Source organism: Colias croceus, chromosome 13, assembly GCF_905220415.1.
Source record: "Colias croceus chromosome 13, ilColCroc2.1".
Classification (NCBI taxonomy): domain Eukaryota; kingdom Metazoa; phylum Arthropoda; class Insecta; order Lepidoptera; family Pieridae; genus Colias; species Colias croceus.
In genome coordinates, this window is record NC_059549.1 from 5,199,469 (window position 1) to 5,219,824 (window position 20,356).

Below are 20,356 nucleotides of genomic sequence, written 5' to 3' on the forward strand. Positions count from 1 at the left end.
TCAATCACGCCTTAACTACTGAACCAATTTGCATGAAATTTGGTATAGAGATATTTTGATACCCAAGAAAGGACATAGGCTATTTTTTACCCCGGGAAATAGGATAGGTTTTATTGCAGAAATTCCACGGGAACGGGAACTATGCGGGTTTTTCTTTGACTGCGCGGGCGAAGCTGCGGGTGGAAAGCTAGTGTACCTACATATAAATAATTGCCTTGTAATTGCCCATATTAGAGTCTGTCATATTTTAAGATTTTCTATAGTTACTCGACTATAATTGAAGCTTTAGCATATTCAGTCTCCTAAGGAATTAGAAATTATGACATTGTTTACCTTATCTATATCTTTTTTAATTGAAAAAATTGTGAATCTCTCTATTTTGAGATAATATATTAACAACATAATAATAAGCATTTTTTTGTAAAATAAATAAACATTTCTTAGAAAAGTTTGCAGCCACAGGAGTCTAGAAAGTATTGCAACAGCTAGATTAAATATTGTAACAATAAATCAAAAGTTTATTAATATTTTGATCATAGTAGAGAAACACCTGGAGCGTTAAATGGCTCGTTTGTCGATTTTTGCCATAAAAAATATTTCAGCAATTTTTTATCTAGACACGCGGCAGCGTGTCAAGCCGAGTTCAAGCGAAGAGAACTGGCGAGCAGCAGCCGTGTGTATATTTACACGAACCATTTCGAGCCACTTTTCACCCCCTTATAACTCGAAAACTATTTAAGTTAAATAAACCAAATTTGGTACATATTATCAAGAGGACCTCAAGATAAACAAGAACCTTAAATTTCATAAATACAGATTAAACAGTTGCGTAGATATTAATATCCAAAAATCGCAATTTTTAAGACTGACTGACTTATAGATATATACAAAACCTAACCCACTTCCAGATGACCTAGAAAGTTCAAATTTTGTAATCAACTAGGTAATAGTGAGTGTACAGAGGAAAAAATCAGAAAATACTGAATTTATTTGTATTTAATTTTTTTTTCAATGACATTTATTTTGTTTGTATGGAAAAATGGAAAAGTTTAAAAAAATAGAAAATAGTATATTCACCTTACTAGTCTTAAAAAATAGATCAAAACTAATCAGTGGCCGAAAAAAATTTTGAAATCCATCAATAAATGACTGAGATATAGATTATTGAAGTTTACACATTTTAGGACGAAACATCTGTAGACTCGAAGCGCCTCTGACATCACACTCACTCGCGCTAGTATCGCTAGGGCGGATTACTTCGATTGCATGATTTCTTTATTCAAAACTGTTATTAAACGTAAAATAAAAGAAAATTGTAATAAAAATATTGCTCATACAGTTAAAAATAATATATAATTTTACATATTCACATTTATTTATTCTTTATTTATGAGTGTTTAGTTTAGTTTTAATTTCAGTGTAAATAAATAAATTAATAAAATCTTTATTTTGCTTTAAACATGGTATTCAATGGTGATACAATTATATTAATAAAGCACAAACATGTTCAGCCAATACAAGCATGCAAAAATAATTACCATAAATGGTGTAATGGAAGAAGGTTTCGTCGAAGGTCGAAATGATTTAATTTGCGTAATATTACTATGAGTGAAACATCTTTAGGCGCGTTTAGAGTAAAATTTCAAGATCGCGTCATGGCAATACCGTAACGTCATGGAGTAAGGCGACGATTCTTCTACAACGATCTTTGCATCTTGGTAATAGTGTGTGTACAAATTCACGCTGGATGTTTAGAAAATCATGTAATCTTTTAAACAGAAAACGAGTTTAAAAATTGCAGATAATGACGGGGCAATGTGCGCTGACATTCATAACATATAAGAAAATATAGAAAATAATACTAAACAAACCATACAGAGAAACCGCAAGAAAAAATAAAAAAATCGTATATAATAAAAAGTATTATATTCATAAAGTAAATCAAATTTGCAGAGTAATTTTCTGTACAAAAAGTAATGATATCCCACCAAAAACATAAATGTAAAATTTGGAGCCGAGTTCAATCGTTGACTTAATTTGCCAAAAAAAGAAATGAGATCTAAATGTGTGCCAAGTTCTGCAGACAGTCCAGAAATTTATTTACAAAGATGTATTAAGTTCTTAGGTTGACTGAAAACTCAATGGTTTTATTTTCCCTTAGAGAACAATGTTTATTCCAAAATATAACTTTTTTAATTTGAATTTTCACAAAGCAAACAACTAATGACCTATTAAACCCCATAATTTGATGAGGCTAGTTTTTAGAACCTCACAAAATATAAACAGTATGTTACTCATGTAGATCAGAGATCATCAAATTATTTTATTGAAAACTCGCAAATAACTAGTTTTCATTAAACTAATTATTCTTACTATAATGAGGAAATTTTTGGCTTATAAACTCGAAAAGGACTCGATCGATAAAAAATAATTTGTCAAAACTTTATTTTTTCCCAGTATTTTTATAATCTAGTGTCAACATGGGCGAAGAACTCGAGCAGCAAGCAGCAGCTCATTATAATAATTATTGCATTATGTTCATTGTATGTTTTCTAATAAATAAAACTACTGTCACATTAATTGTCTTATTATTGGTATTCCTTTTTATTGGCGTATTGTTTTGTTAAAGTTAAATAAAAATATTGTAGTTACTACAAATAGCTGTAAGGAATCTTTGTATGTAAAAATAAAATAAATAATAAAATATACCACTACATAGTATAAAGCAAAGTCGCTTCCCGCGTGTGTCCTCATGTATGTGTGTAAAATTACGCAACAGATTTTGATGCGGTTTTTTTAATAGATGTAGACGTTCTCGAGGAAGGTTAGTATACATTTTTTTGACATAGCGGGCGAAGCCACGGGCTGAAAGCTAGTATATCATAAAACAACTCTGTTATAGTGCAGCCAAGTTCTTAAAGGCAACACAGTTGTGTTGCGTTTAGTATTCTTGTGGAGTTTTATTCCTGTTTATCTTGTAAATATAGTCTTACAGGTATAGTACTTTTACATTGTTCTTGTTATTTTTTTGTTACAGAATATCCATCCTTAATGAGGAGTAGTAAAGAAACGAGATATATATAATTTTTTTTTAAACTGAACTCTGGATACCTCTTGAGTACTTAGATAGTTTAAAATAGATAAAAAAACGAATCATCTTAACATAAGATAGGTACAATTTGTCGTTTCAGCCGTGCACTACTGGGGAAAGGCCTCGCTCAAAGATTTCCAGTACGACTGGTCAGCGACCACGAGGCACGACGCGACGGCCTGCATCCAGCGGCTCCCTGCTATAACAAAAGAACACTTTTACTGAATAAGTATTTTCAAGCCTATACACAAATACTTTACTTAATTATTCCTGCAATATAGATTATTATAACTGACTATATCCTTATTGTTACCGGTCTGATATTCAAATCCCGACCAACAAATTCTCTCCGGTTGCTAAGTAGAATGCATCTCAAAATGCCTCCTATTTGTTTGGAGTGTGCAGTAAACATTTAGCTCGGATCACACTTGGCACGTCACCACAATTGTTTCCAACCCTATATTGCATACTGTGTACTGTGGTATATAAACTGCAAGAACATAAGAACATAATTAGAGACCGTCCTACTCCACTACAAGTATGTAAGCTTAAGTCTATAACGGAGTGAATGCTGTATTAATTATTGTGTTACTAGCAGTTACTTCAAAACTAGGTTGGTAAAACAAATGTAATGTATCGGGGTGAAAATGTAATAGGCTATCTGTTGCAGTTATGATTTAGTAGTGTGGAGACAAACTAAATAAATACTTAGATATAATTGTAGCAAAATATGAAAGTGCTGCGACATGGCCTGTTATAAATGCGAATTCCGCTAATAGATGTTTTGTAGCAAGCGAAGCGAGAGAAATGAAAAATATTGTGCATAGTTGTCTGTCGAGATTGGCGGTTTTTAGATCATTATTATGAGGTAATCGGGTAAGGTTATATTATTTACTCACCTTTTCACTAAACAATCATACCGACAAACAATGCGAATATAATAAGTATGCGGAAACGATAAAACAATACAAAACTCCGTTGCACAAACGTATATCGTTTAAACGATAAAATATATTTTCAAATAACATACCTACACTATGGGCCGTGGAAAATCTTAGCACGTGTAATTATTATTTATCCATGTTATCACATAAATAATTGAAAAATTCACATAATGATAGCGACATTCTTGATTCGCATTAACTCTACACTATTGTATTTACAATACATTAAACAAAGTAAGATTGTTGTTTTCATAACATTCAATGTTTTACTACTACTTAAAATTATTTTTTAAAAACATATTTTTATACCGTAAACTAACTCAGCCCCCGGAATCACAGACACAATAGAAAATCTATTGTGTCGTGGTCCGATCGGGCCGCTCGGAATCTAATTATGTTCTTACCATCTCATGTGTTAGGTATACAAAAATATTATACAAATACTCATTATCTAATATTATATGGGTGAGTATTTAATACAATATTTCGTTTGTTCACAAAGCAAAAGTAGGCTTGATTCAGTGTGCTGGTTTTGAGGGGTATAACATGAATAGAGCTTCATGAAACTTTATTACTATTCGTCTTACTACGTCTACTTTTATTACTAATCAGGATACTTTTTCGTAGGTAGGTAAATTAGTTAGTCCTACCTTAGTTCAGTACAGTCACTACAGTATACAATGTCCTTCACGCGGCGGATAGAAGGCAAATGTACCTCTTTGTATACGCTTCCATTAGAAGCCTTTTTCTCGAGATCAATCCATCGTGCAAGGCACCTTTGACGTCCCTCTTAAACCTGCAAAGCACCTAAAGCTTTTCTATAAAATGTCAGAACGCGTGAGATGAACGTAAAGCTGACTTTCTTTTATGGATATGCGCGATGCATATTTATTGAGTTATTCTTATCTTCTTTTTTGAATTAAATTAAAATCTCCACTTATCACACCAATAACGACTTTTTTAAGAACTCTTGTTTTCATGCAATCACGATAAAAACTAAATAAACACCCAAAAAGACACAGTTTCATTATGTTAATATCAAGCCCCCTGTTCAGTTCAAGATACATCCTACCTACTTACCTAATATTTTAAATGTGAATATTTATGAGGATGGATAGATGTTTGTTACCCTTTCACGAAAAAATTACTAGACGGATGTAACTTTACAGTAATATCTAAGGTATTAGCCGCGGGTTCGTCAGCAGATGAAACCGCAACCGATAACATGACAACGCCTTGTATTATAATATCTGTTACAATTGCAGGCTCCAAAAAATAAGAACTTATCTAGCACATTTATTGATGCTGGCAGTGCGGCAATACATCACAGGATTTGCTAGATTTGCACGTTAACCATACTGTCATCCGTCCTAATTCCATTGTGAAATATCCTGAAACGACACTTAACAAAGACTGGTAAAGTATAATATGATTTGAGTTTATTTTGTTCATACCACAAAATTTCGTTTAGGACTCGAAATCGAAATGCCACTAATTCAGAGAGCTACTAGAGCTTTTGTGTGTAATAAATTATTAAATTAGGTTATTGTTCTAATTAATCCATACTAATATTATAAATACGAAAGTAACTCTGTCTGTCTGTCTGTCTGTTACTCAATCACGCCTTAACTACTGAACCAATTTGCATGAAATTTGGTATATAGAGATATTTTGACCTGAGAAAGGACATAGGCTACTTTTTACCCCGGGACATAGGATAGGTTTTATCCCGGAAATCTCACGGGAACGGGAACTATGCGGGTTTTTCTTTGACTGCGCGGGCGGAAAGCTAGTATAAAATATTAACATAATCTCAAAGCAAATATCCTGTTGTGATTGACCAGCGACTAAATTCCACGTCTTGTAGTTGAATATGTGCTATTGTAGATTCTCTGATCATCTTTTTTTCCAATACAGCTGAAATTACGATTTTATGCAAAAAACAAGCATTGTTGTAAATGATAATGGTAGGTACCTAAAGAAAAATCGGATTTCCTTTCACCATTAACCTACATAATAAGCATATCTAAAACCAATCTATACACTCATATTGGATGTTTAATATTACAGCATTGGACAATAAAATTTTATCACGTGTTTTGTGTTTTCGACAACGGTTATAGTGTTCGTCTAGTTCGAAACAGTTCCGCTTTTATTGCCATTTTATATTGTCAACACGTGCTTCCAATAGCGTATGACTACTTACCCAAAAATGTGGTAAGAATTTCACGAAATTAACTCGTTTTTATGTCACAGGAATGTTCAGCCGCTGTTGCAAATTTTACGGTCTCTGAAACTGTAAACACGAACAAAACAACGCTCCTGTAGGCTTTAATATACTGTATGGTGTATTCAATTGTGGGATATTATGAACAGAGTATAAAATATATAATTTTATAAGTTGTGATTACTTTTTATATGGCCAGCTACACTATCTTTACTATGATTGAATAACAGGTAAAAGGTGGTATGTTTTTGACATTTCTTTGGAATTAATGAAAACATGATTATGTACATATTCATATTTAAAAAACTTAAACTGTATTTACAAGTTTTCCCCTATAGGACCTGTTTCTGGGAGACATATCTAATTGATTTATAATACTTATAAATCAATTAGATATGTCTCCCAGAAAAATCTATAACAATTCTAAGTGCTGAATAGATTTGATTTGGCATTTCTCTTCACGCAAATCAATGCTCGATTGAATTACACAATTATATAAAATAAAGAGCTTTTCCCAGAGAAAAATCTAACGAGAACAAACTAACAATGTTTGACTTTGAACAAACTGTTTTCTTCGGGAAGTAAGGCTTGATTTATTAGGCTGATTACTCTTATCTGTATAAATAAAATTTCAGAGAAATCGGTAAAGTTGTTTCGAGAAACGAACTGAGTTCTGTATTTTTCTTACTGAACAGTAGTGAATCTATCTAATGAGATCTAATCTAATTTTATGTAAACTTATGAGTTTTTATGGAAGGAAGGAAAGTGGAAGTAATCATTATCTTTACTCTGTAACAGAATAAAAGTAGCATGCTATTAACTTATAATGTTATACCTAAAAGTGAACGTTTATGAGAATGTATCTCCACTATCTTTTTGACACGAAAGCCAGTGAAATCATCCCAGCAGTAAGCACTAAGCACCTCCTTTTATGGTAGACTAGCTGTGCCGCGCGGTTTCACCCGCGTGGCTCCGCTCCTGTTGGTCTTAGCGTGATAATATTATATAGCCTATATATTACCTACTCGTGGAAAATGTAGCTTTCGAATGGTGAAAGAATTTTTAAAATAGGCAGTGAGCCTATATTCATTACAATCAAACATAAGTATCTACACTAATGTTACAAAGTTTTCCTCTTAATAACATTAGTGTAGATACAATCTTTATATATAAAAATGAATCGCAAAATGTGTTGGTAAGCGCATAACTCGAGAACGGCTGAACCGATTTCGATAATTCTTTTGCACGCCTCTTAAGCGAAGCGTTGAGGTGGGTACTACTGTCACTTCGCGCAAAACATCTGATTTTTCAAACTTAAAATGTCTTTATGTATCATACATTGCACTTGTAAGATAATACATACACACACATATTAAGAAAAAACACTATTTTTAACATTCATGATATTTTTGATGTCATTTTTGTTATTTAAACTAGTTAAAAAACAGTTTAAAAAAGTTCTGTCTTGGACGTCTTTGTGTCTGTATGTGCGGAGGATTTTCTTGTTAACACGATAGCGACCGAAATACTTTACTAATCGAGTCTTTTTTTTTTCTCTTACGCTTGAGTATGCTCAGGAATAGAACCCTTTCATTTTTCAGGGTCTGATTCGATGTGGTTTAATTGTTATTAAATAAACAAAAAAAAAATATCGACTGTTCTCCATAATTTTAGTATATCTATATATTATATTCTTTATTTTTTTTATTTTTTTTATATTTATAGTGTACTCAAAATTCACCATTATAAACTCGATTCTTTAAACTATAAGCCAAGGTTTAAAAAAATAAGTTGGTAGTCAGTCCCTTAAACCTGCGCAGTTTCACATCTAGGTGGGGCCACAAGAAAAATAGCTCAATTATTACGGTACCGCTTTCTTTACTTTTCCAACTGTTTTATTTTATTTCTTTTTTATATTTATAGTGTATAAATAATCAATTTTATTGTAAAGGATGAGATTATGTGGCGTGCACTTTTGGATTTTCCAAACTATTTTTATTATATTCCTTGAAGTACGAGGATGGATCTTATATAGAGAAAACGTAAACATGTACCACGGGCGAAGCCGGGGCGGACCGCTAGTAATTATTAATAAAAATAGGAATTTCATAGTAGAAATAATTATGTAACTTAGCATGTACAGCATTAATTTTCGGCTGCTCGTAATAAAATTGTTTGAAAACTCAAAGTGAGCAAAGAGAATAATCACGAGAGTTGCTCTTCAGAAATCAGTTAAAATTATATAAAATGAAAAGTTACTCATAGTTTTATACGTATGTTTTCAACCTCCCCTTATACATTGAAAGGGTCGACTTGGGTTTCTTTCTGCAGTAAAATAAGCATTAAAAGACTATATCGTTGACTCGGAGACGTGTCGACTTTTCAATGGAAGGAAAAGGGTTTGCGGTGTAAAAGTAATATAAACTACATTATAATTTCCGAAGAATTTGCTGTTTACTGCTCAGTAATAACGCTCTTATTTTCTACGATATCTCGCTTCAGAATACCAATTTTCCACCCTATTATGCTATTACATTAAAAATATGGTATTGTAATTTGTTTGTTATATTTCGTGTTAAACATGCGTATGATTGAACACCTGGAAATTTCTCCAAAATTGGTACGGGTTTTATAAGAATACCTTTCATCGTAACAAAAAATAATTTATGGTTTTATGCCTCACAAAAGAATATTTAGGAATAGTTTGTAAGAGTAAAGTGGTCTTTATGTCGCAAAAGCTTTAATACCACTTCAATTCCCAAATTTTCCCATATTCGTGAAAGCCTATAAGGATTTCATATCAAATTACAGTCGGTCACTCATAGTTATGTGACGTTTTATTGATTTCGACCATATTTCGACGAAATATTTTATGTTTCGCGATATCAAAGTGGGGTACGAGAGTCGAAAATTATTCCTTTCTAGCTAATGCATAAAAGATGGCATTTATGAAATACTTACTGACAATTTACATCCTATTACTTTGTTTGTGTACACATTTACTTCGTATGCGGTAATGTCGTGAATAAAGAAATACACATTTTCTGATAATGTGTCCGAATTAATTTATCTGGTCAATAGTCTGCTGTTTTAATAGTTTATCCCGATTATTATATCTATTAAAAAATTAGGTACTAAAGGATGAATATAAACTCATAAGCCAGGTAAATGTACCTACTGTCTAATAATATAGATATAAGTACTTAACTTAAGTTTTGTATTGTTATAGTTTTAAGTGGTTTAAATTTATTTCGAAAATATTTTTTATTTTGAATGGTACTGGTATCTGATTTATTATTATTATAACTCCTTTTGTATTTTATTTGTATATGAGTGCAAAATTATAAGCGATAAAACAATAACAAGAAATTATTATATCTTCAAAGGTCATTACCGCATCGCCGTGTATCAATGTGGGAATTGTCATTATCTTAGTAAATGGCCAAATTAATGCTTTTTAGTTTGTTTTTAGTATATTCATGGGTTACATTTATATAAAAAGTAAATTTACTACCGTTTCTAAAACGTATTTATCAATCTATTCCGCGGACGAACGCACGTGCAATATCAATTATTTATAGTTCCTGTGTTATTCTGATGAAAGATTTTATTTATTTAATTATATACCACACCAAGTAAAATATTTACAATTATACACAACGGATTGATATGGTAGGAACATAAGGCGGCCTTATCGCTTACTAGCGATCTCTTCCAGACCGCCCAAGGTAACATATAAAGAAGAAACGTAAATGTTACGCGAGTAGCGGATAAAATACATAATATAAAAATATGGATTAAAGAAGATAATATATACTTATATAAATAACATAAATGAATAATAGGATATTAAGTTTCATTCAAATCCGTCCATTAGTTTTAACGTGAAAAAGGAAGAAACATCCATAAATCCACCCATCCATACTTGTAAACTTTCATGTAGGTACATAATATAAGTATGATTTATCTAGACGCTTTCAATTCGCAGCAAGTGTGATCACGCAAACTCACAACATTGCATTGGTTCATAATACGTTGACCTTCTCCTAATATAGCCGTGGTTATGATCCAGGACCTAGACCTATTTCGAATAATAGGCAAACGCATTCATACTGACCTCAAACTTTAACAAAGCATAGCTTCTGTTTGTTGTAAATAGATCTTTGTGCTGTGTTACTAGGTATATCCAAATTCATGCAGTACCTAATAGATGCAATTCTGCAGAATAGATATAGATCATACGATCCATTTAATGTGGCATCATCAATGCACTTGCAAAATGTCTTTTATAAAATAAAATAAAATAAACAGATCATATATATAATTGTTATGAAAAATAGATGTTGGCCGATTGTCAGATCTATAGATCAAATAGGCACACAAATTTTAATGAGGATCGATCCAGCCGTTTCGGAGGAATATGGTTAGTAATATTAACAAAATAATTTTATAAATATAGAGAAGATTAACACCTAGTATTTAGGACTTAGGATTTTAAAACAAAATATGTTTCGTAAGGAACTCACATCCCCATTCCCCATATAGTCTCTATTAACGGTCACTACATTAACCGGACCATAAAATACAACCGAATTTAATGAAAATTGAAACGTTAAGTGTCAGTCATTTTATAGTAAGCAAAGTTCATATTATCAACTGCAGAATATACCAACGTACCCTCTCAACTAAGACATTTACTACAAAATATGATAAAGAAACTGTCCAAAGAGGCCGGGCTTAATTATCGCCTAATTAGTTCGCTTACTCCTCGTGCACGGTTCTTGTCACTTATTTAATTATCTTTATTAGGATAATGAGAATTGGGTAGAACAATACAAGTTATGTTGCTGGTCAATGTTACGTTAAATTCCGGTTATAATTAGGACAGAGTCAACTGTGCAATTACTTTCATTAGGAAAACGTATTGAGTAAATTTTTGGGTTATGTTCGGTGAGCTAAGACATGTAAGTATATTGAGCGGGGTTGGTCAAGTTATTTCAATACAAGAAAAATTAATTGTTTTGTAATATTATCATGTTAAATCATCATGTTAAATTTTAGGTATACCTACGCGTCTTTGATAATATAATACAAAAATCATTTATTATTGTTTGGAATTGTAAACAGCAATTCTGGTTAAATTTTATTTAAGCATAAGCTCATTATTTTAAAAATATATTTAATGAATGAATGAAATTAATCAAAAATAAATTTGATGTTATACGCAAAGGAAGCTATTGATGTATAATGTAACAAGCCTGTCCTATAATATACGCGATACGCAAATTTCTTCATCTAAATAATTCCATTCTTGAAGCTCTTATATTAACAGAAGCAATTTTTCACTCCTTGTTAAATAAAGCAAGCGATATATTTTGTGCAATAATGTTTCTAAAGATCATGTACTAAGGGTTTAAATTTGCCCGTGTTCTATGTGCTTGCAACTTACATATTTGCTATCATTTTACAGGAGAGCTTTTGTGCAGATGCCAGAGTTAGTGCATGATCGATGTGGGAAAAGGAAAATAGAGAATAACTGGATCTAGTAATCATTTATTAACCGTTTGTGTAAATATTGAGAAGTGGAAGATTCGTTCGACTGAAATTTTTAATGTTTATTTTGTTTTATCGTGTGTTCGAACCACTATGGAATATATTTTATCTTAATATGGAAGTAATAGTTATGTTACATAAATGATAGAGGATAAAATATAAGCTTTTTATATATGTCTCTGTATATTATGTACTTTAGGCTAAAAATTTTTAGCTGAAGTCAGTGAATGTCTGAAGTAAAACTGATTACTGTAAAAACAACTTATTTATATATTTTTTCTTCAAGTTTTGTTTTGAAAATTTACGCTTAATATTTTACGCTGCGCATATATTTATAAATAAAACATTGAAAATTCCAAAGTAGTAAAATTAAATATTTTACCTACATTCTTTAAAATAGCTAAATAACAAATCAAACAAATCAATGTGATCATCTTTTTTTAGTTTGATATAACTAAGTATTTATTAAATACTTTATCAAATAAGATTTCTTATAAATCTTTAAAATTAGGTTAATAGCAGACACTAAGTGATAAAACTAACAATGTCTTTCCAAATTGTGAGGAAAATCTGAAGATTTATACTTTAGAGTAGTTGGGAGAGAGCCAGAAGATATAGTAAGCCACGAACCGATTGACAATCCTAATTTATATTCAGTAAGTGGAGTTGATCACACTAGTTTTATTACATGCTTGAAGATTCACGATTTGATTTTTCAAATAATATGTAACTAAATCTTTCTATCCATAGATTAAACTCAAACATTTATTTATTCATTTAGACCATGTTTAGACTACTTCTAGAAGCACTTTTGAAACGTCATTAAGAACATAATATGTGCTTAATGACGTTTCATTTACCACTGATTTGGAAAACAGCTATGGAGAAGAACCGGTTAGAAACTCCATTAGAAAATGTAATGTTAAATTTTGTCTTTGACAAGTTTGCTACGATATTTTGCAAGGGTAAATAAATTTATGAAAGTTAGTAGTACTAGTTATAAGTGTATTTTATGAGACGTTAAAAGTGGCTGAGCAGGATTGAACCTTAAAGGAAGATACAAAAACTGATAACTGTTCAGACAAAGAATGCAATATCTGAAATGAATGCAAGTTTCGAAAAAACTTGGAAAATAGCAAACAATTTTATTTACAGGTTTATTATTATACTTCTCGGCTTAAATTTTATGATTTTAATACAATAGTTGGTCGTTTACGTTCATAATATCATAGAAATATTTAGCGTTATCTTTAATAGTTTTACCAGAAATATAATCTCATTTTTAAAATACAATCTTGGTAACAATAAATATATGAGATAGGGATGAAAAATTTCAAGCATTTACCGATACGAGTCTAGACGTCGGCAAAAACTTATATATTTTTCAATAAATTAATTCGGGACATGAATATACAATGCAGCATAAAATGCAATGGTAAACCAAGCGCGATATTTTGCTTTTTATAGTTTCAGATTTTATTAAATAATATGCAAAATGAGGAAGAAATCTTGGTGATCCTGCGGTACTTTAATAAAATGCTAATGGTTTTATGGAAATAAACGTTCTTTAAATTATAACATTCTTTAAACCTCCTTACCTGAAAGGATAAAATATTATTATATTTTCAAAATTATAGTGCAATATATATAACGTACTTATAATGATCGGATAAGAGTAGATTTAGGTTTGTGTTTCTATAATATGAATGTCATGTAATTCACGATTATTTTAAACTAGCGGTCCGCCCCGGCTTCGCCCGTGGTACATATTTACGTTTTCTCTACATAAGAACCATCCTCGTACTTCAAGGAATATAATAAAAAAATAATTATCGAAATCGGTCCACCCGTTCACGCTTATTGCCGTGACCAAGGAACGGGTTTCATTTTTAGGGTTCCGTAGCCAAAATGGCAAAAACGGAACCCTTATAGTTTCGTCATGTCCGTCTGTCCGTCTGTCCGTCTGTCCGTCTGTCACAGCCGATTTACTCGGAAACTATAAGTACTACAGTGATGAAATTTGATGGGAATATGTGTTGTATGAACCGCTACAAAAATATGACACTAAATAGTAAAAAAAAGAATTGGGGGTGGGGCCCCCCATACATGTAACTGAGGGATGAAATTTTTTTTTTCGATGTACATACCCGTGTGGGGTATCAATGGAAAGGTCTTTTAAAATGATATAAAGTTTTCTAAAAAACATTTTTCTTAAAGTGAACGGTTTTTGAGATATCAGCTCTCAAAGTCGTAAAAAGTATGTCCCCCCCCCTCTATTTTTATAACTACGGGGTATAAAATTCTAAAAAAAATAGAGGTGATGCATGCTAATTAACTCTTTCAACGATTTTTGGTTTGATCAAAGTATCTCTTATAGTTTTTGAGATAGGTTGATTTAACTGTAATTTATTATATTTGCTGCTACGGAACCCTTTGTGCGCGAGCCCGACTCGCACTTGGCCGGTTTTTATATATAGATAAAAAATGTGGGAAATGATCTATTCTTAAGTATAACCAGTTTCTTATAAAATCTTTTATAAAAAAAATGGCCAATATGTCCTTCTCAAACGACCAATGCAGTTTTCATGAGACCCTACTTATACATTGTTCTTCGCATATATCCAAATTTTGTTGCTAATACAACAGTTAAGTAAATAAAATGTACAATAATTGTAATACATTCTACAAACATTACAAAGTACGGAAATCTGCATTGTACATTCTGCTCTTTGGTCATCTTTGTGGCACTGCAAGTGGAATAGTTCTGTAACGGACTTTCTCAACTATTTTTGAAGTTCACAAGACTGAGCGTTTCCTGTTCCATTGACATTGGTTTTTGGACATAACTGTAGAAATAAAAGTCGGTGTGAAGTTGAATGAATAAAAATAGTGATATATTTGAGTGATGCATAGTAATATTAATTGACTTAGGTTATTGAAACTAACTTGACTTGTTCACTTATTTTCTTGTCAACTTATTTGAGTGCTAAGTTAGAGTGTCATAAGACATGCAAATCGTGCCTAAGCATATTTAGGTTATTATGGCACATTTATTTTCATTTATAAATAGCTGTTAAATAAATTATATTATGAACTAAGTGGAGCCAGGGAGACGTATTAAAATAGTGCCGATAAATCCATTTATGATATATAGCATTTTATAGTAAACGTTAAAATTAATATTTTCTATGAAAGGAAATAAATTTGGTTATTCTCCTTAGCAGTTTCAATTTTAAGCTGGTACGTAGTAACGAGCTTATAAAGTTAGAAGTAGTTCAGAGTTCGTTATCTAAGGATATCCCTACTAAAATGGTATTTGAATACAGTTTGATACTAGCTAGTAGCGATGCATAAAATAACATACCTAGCTTATAAATATATTAGTGTGAAATTCAATTTATTTCGGGTAGACATGGACCGTCTTATTGCAAAACACGGACTAACTGAAACGTATTAAAACCATGGACTAAGTAAAATTCTTATTATAAAACATGTTTTACAATTAAACAAAGACAAAGACAGTATGTAACCCGTCCGACAAGTCCCTTCCGGCCTCCTCCACTCAAGCGACAGCCCAAGCCGAGGTTCGAGATCCCCGTGGCGGGGGGACGCCCTTGCGCATGTCGCTACCAGGGTGAACCTTCAGTTCACCCACGCGTCCGCGTTAAAATGTAGAAGCCCTTCTGGCTTAACATTGAGAGACACCACAAAAAAAGAAACAGTATGCAAGAACAAGTTTAAACCTATGTACTAAAGTTAAACCATGACTTTATAGTTTGGGTTTAATCCAGGTATGTTTAAGTTTTTATAATAAGACGGGGAAAGTTTTATATGTATTTTATTCAATGCTTGGTGGCCTAAGGCTTCTAAAGTTATATTATTTAGTTAAGTATATGAGTTTCATGAAAGAATATATAAGAACAATGTTTTTATAAGATTTACTGTTACCACGTGTATCTTCGGTACTTACACGTGCTTTATTTTTCGTATAATTAATTAGATAATATGATTATCTTCCATTAAACATAGTGCTAAAATCGGGGCTCTCAAAATGTTATATAAAATTCTAAGTGGTATTTTGACTTGTTACCTTTTACGCTGGTTATCTGGAAGAGATCACTTGTAAGTGATAAGGCCGCAAAATAAGTCGTATTTTTCTTTTTTATAAGTAGTTTAAGAGGAGTTTTTTATAAGTAGTTTATTTTTACCGGATTGAAGGAGATAAATGCGCCTTATTAATTATATTATTTATTCCAACGATACTACAGATACAAGTTAAAGGTAATGCCTTTGCACAAAGACTATAACAATAAGATTTTCCAATGACTTTCTTGAACAAGTGGTGTTGTCTTCATTAGATATAGATCCAAACTAAGTTCCACTTCAATATCAGTGACACAAAGTCTAGTCAAAGTTTCAAACGGAGGTCATCTATTGTTATCACGAAGTTAGCCGGCGCAATCTTCTATTATATTATATGTACTAATGTACAGCTTCATGGAAACTTGCGCACTGATAAAATAATAAAATCTGATGGCGTGATGCTCATTCAGAAATTCTAAGAACTTTCTAGACCGTTTATTTAGACTTTTGTTCTTTCTTATGACTTGCGAGCTTCTGAGTTTTGTCATACGAGATGTGAGAAAGTTAATAAAATTAGTATTTTATTGCAGTCTTTATTTATAACTAGCTTCCGCCCGCTACTCCGTCCGCGCGGATGTCGGTCTTCGCGTGGATGGTTTATTTCTCCATTTTGAGTAACTCTGACAATGATATCTTATAAATATCTATTGGACCCAAATACGGCTAGGCCTATATTAATACGCAACGTGTGTTCGCGGTTCTACAGAACAACGTCTATGGATAAAACTGAAAAATTAAGATTAATTTTTTTCTACGTATTTTTTCAGGATAAAAAGTATCCTATTTTACGCCCAGGATAATAAGGTATTATTATACCAAGTTTCATCGAACCGTTAGTTTTCACGTGATGCCTGAACATACAGACAGACAGACAGACAGACAGACAGACAGACAAAAATTTTTTTAAACACATATTTGGGTTTGGTATTGATCCAGTAACACCCCCTGGTATTTATTTTTTCAATATTTTCAATGTACAGAATTGAACCTTCTACAGATTTATTATATGTATAGACAAGGGAATGAAGAAGGTGTCAGAGTTAATACGTCACACGATAAGCAGTCTCATTTTATTGAAATGATTAATTCGGGTCGCTTGCCAGCCTCAAAGCGATAAAGATATCCCACCAAAAACATTTTCATGTAAAATGTTGCCAAGACGAGCCCATATGACTCGCACTGTGAAAAAGTTATCAGATCTCATGTAGAGCCAAGCTTCTAACACTACACGCCCTAACTCTACAAGGCCTAACTTCACAAACTCTACACCTTAGTCAAAATATGTGGCTTGGCCATTTCGCTACATTCACATCGGCGTAAGGTGAAAAATTAATTAATTCACTGTTCATTACTTTTGTGTTATACAATAGTTCTTGTAGTAACGAACGGAATGATTAGTTTGAAACTTGGGCTATTGGAGATTTTAAGTGTAGAGTCATTGGTGAAGAGATATTATTAGCTGTTCATCTTATCCTTAATTTTATATATAAATATTTAACAAATAAAAAAAACGTTCTTTATCAAGAAGTGCATAGGGTTGATGTACCACTAGTTGACCATTTAAGCGGTTTTATCTTTAGCTATATATAAAAAACGGGTTATTTGTTTTACGTTCAATGTTATTTTTGGGACACAGATAATTGAATAGTCACTGCAACTATTGTTCTTAGTATCAATTTGATAGCCTTTAAAGGTTTTATGAAAACTACTCTGAAAGTTACTTCTGCTAAAAGTACCATTACCTGACCACTGATCACCAATATCTGACCATCATTGCTCTAAAAGTTGACCATTTTCAAAATGGACAAAATGTCCTTCTTCGAACATTTATAGTTTTGTTTAATAAATAAAAAAAGTCTGTACCTATTTATATTTCAAGTTTACTTTATTAAATGTTATAAATCATTCTTACAATACTGTTATTAATCCTTAATGACTATACCTACGTACCATACAATCTTTTCTTTTTTCTCTTTTTCCTTCGACACCCAGTAGTCTTGCCATTTCTTGGAAGTTGTAGCAAAGGGCAAGCGTTCAGTCTTCTTTTTTAACGAAGAATCAGAAGGCCATATTAAATGTTTGCCAAAAGCTGGGCTTATTTGCTGTTGCATTTTAGTTATTAAATCTACTAATTTGGGCGAAGGAGGTTCAAGGAAATGACTGACTGAAGTTGATGTTGATTCGAGATGCATTGTTGGTGTTGGAATAGGACTTAGACGGCTTATATGGTTAAAATAAATAAGCACAAAAAAAGCAAGTCTTTCTTAGCAAAATATAAAGAACCAAGAGCTGACCATACTGGTCAACAATAGGCGAAAAATTGTTTTTGTTGCTCCAAAAGATAACCAGGCCGCTAAAAATCATGAAAAACTGTTCATGCCAAAAATGAAGCCGAAAGTCTATAACAGAATGGTTCTACATTATGCCTATAACAAGACATATAAAGAGTAATCGATTGCATTCAAGATAAATTAAGATTTCCCAATCAACTCCCGATAAAAAACTCTTAGTACAAAATGTGATTACTTACGGGGCACCTTAGCGGGGCACCTACTTAATTACATCTTCGTGTTGAAAAAATGTCAATATTTATGACCAATAGCAGCAAGGTTTGTTTTTATTTTATAGATGATGTTGCTTTATAGAAAAAACAATAAACTATCATCTGGGGCTGCCGTATTTTCTTAATTGGCGCGTATTATATTTGAATTTTGGTCATGTATTGGCGCTTGGTCAGCTAGTGGTACAATATTGACCCTATATGATTATATTTGGAAATTTCTATGATTGCAAACAAAATAAATAACTGATTTAGAGTGAAATACCAAATACATTCAAATCACTATTGAAATGATTGTGAAATGAAATAACACTCATAACCTAGAACCTAGAACATAGTTAATTATCAACGAACATCGTTAATAATCTTTCCCAATTATTAGAAAGTACTTGCCATCTAATTGTAGGCTGAAAAACTTTCAGCGTTGAAGTTTATGAAGCCTCCAAAAGTTAACAAACACGTAATCAAATTTTCTGTTTGTGACGCAATTTCAGCCTCTAATTACTAAATAAAAGTAAACGTTCCAGTATCTTGGTGTAATTATACAATTTGCTCGCTTATTGCTCGAGTGATTCTGTTAACACTTCTGCTGAAGGCGTAGGCAGTCTGTAGACTTTAGGCGTTTACATTGTGAACGTTATACAAATTACCTTGGAATAGAATATAATATATTAAGTGCTTCCCCACTTCGTGTGTAAGTTGAATATTTTTTTTATAATACATGATAATTAGTTTTTAAAAACTATAGAAAAACATTGAAAAAGTGTAATTATATTCGTGACATTCATACAAGACATTGTAACATTTAATATAGAGATGACTTTATATATTGTATACTGCTTGCCGAAAAGGACCAAATATTAGAAAATTATTATTTTAACACAATATGTATACTTAATGTTGTTTTTTAAAATCTGTTCATTAGACTGAAAGAGGATGCAGTGGGCAGATTAGATTTTAGGTGGAATTCATATTTATAAGTTTATCTAAGAAATCTCTATATATCTTCCACGAGCTCTATATTTATTATAGAATGATCATTGCCTTATTCCATGTAATGTGCATAATTAAGACATTATATTTATCGTCAAAATTGCTCATAATATGGTCAAACCCTTTATCAATACCCGATCATAACAACACAAGCGCTTCGTAATTATGATTTGGAAATTCAAATTGTGTTCTGGGTTACATTTACTGGGCACGTTCTATTTACGGTTATCCGTACGGTAATTACAATTCAAATTTTGGTATTTTGGAACCGAGACTATAAATTCACAAGTTATGAAACTAAATATTTGTTATTGGGCTATTTAGCTTATGTGATCACTCGTTATAATATTGATCGAACGGTGGGAAATTAGTGTTGAATCGATTGCTCTTTTCAGTGATTAGAATAGTGAACCAAGATTATCTTGCGTTTTATTTTCCGTGAGTATTATGTATTTATGGCCTGTACCCTCATAGGAGGTCCGTGTCCAGCAGTGAGAACGTATAAAGGCGATAATGATGATGATTATGTATTTATTTAGGAATGGAAACTGGATGGATAGGTACTCGCTGGAAACTGTCCAAAACGTAAAATTATATTTTGAGAATATCAATACTGTAATAATTAAAATTCAAACTTCTTTTTTGAATAAATCATGTATCAAACCTTTTCTAAACCCGAGATTTTTAACTAAGTAACAAGTAAAGTTAAAGTACTTTTAAAGAAGATTTCTTTGACTACGAGTAACACAGAATTGGAATCCTTTGGGATGCACTACGTAACTCAGACGCCAAACTCAAGTCAAACGTAATATTTGGTAAATGAGATCTTTTTGTTGACTTCAGCA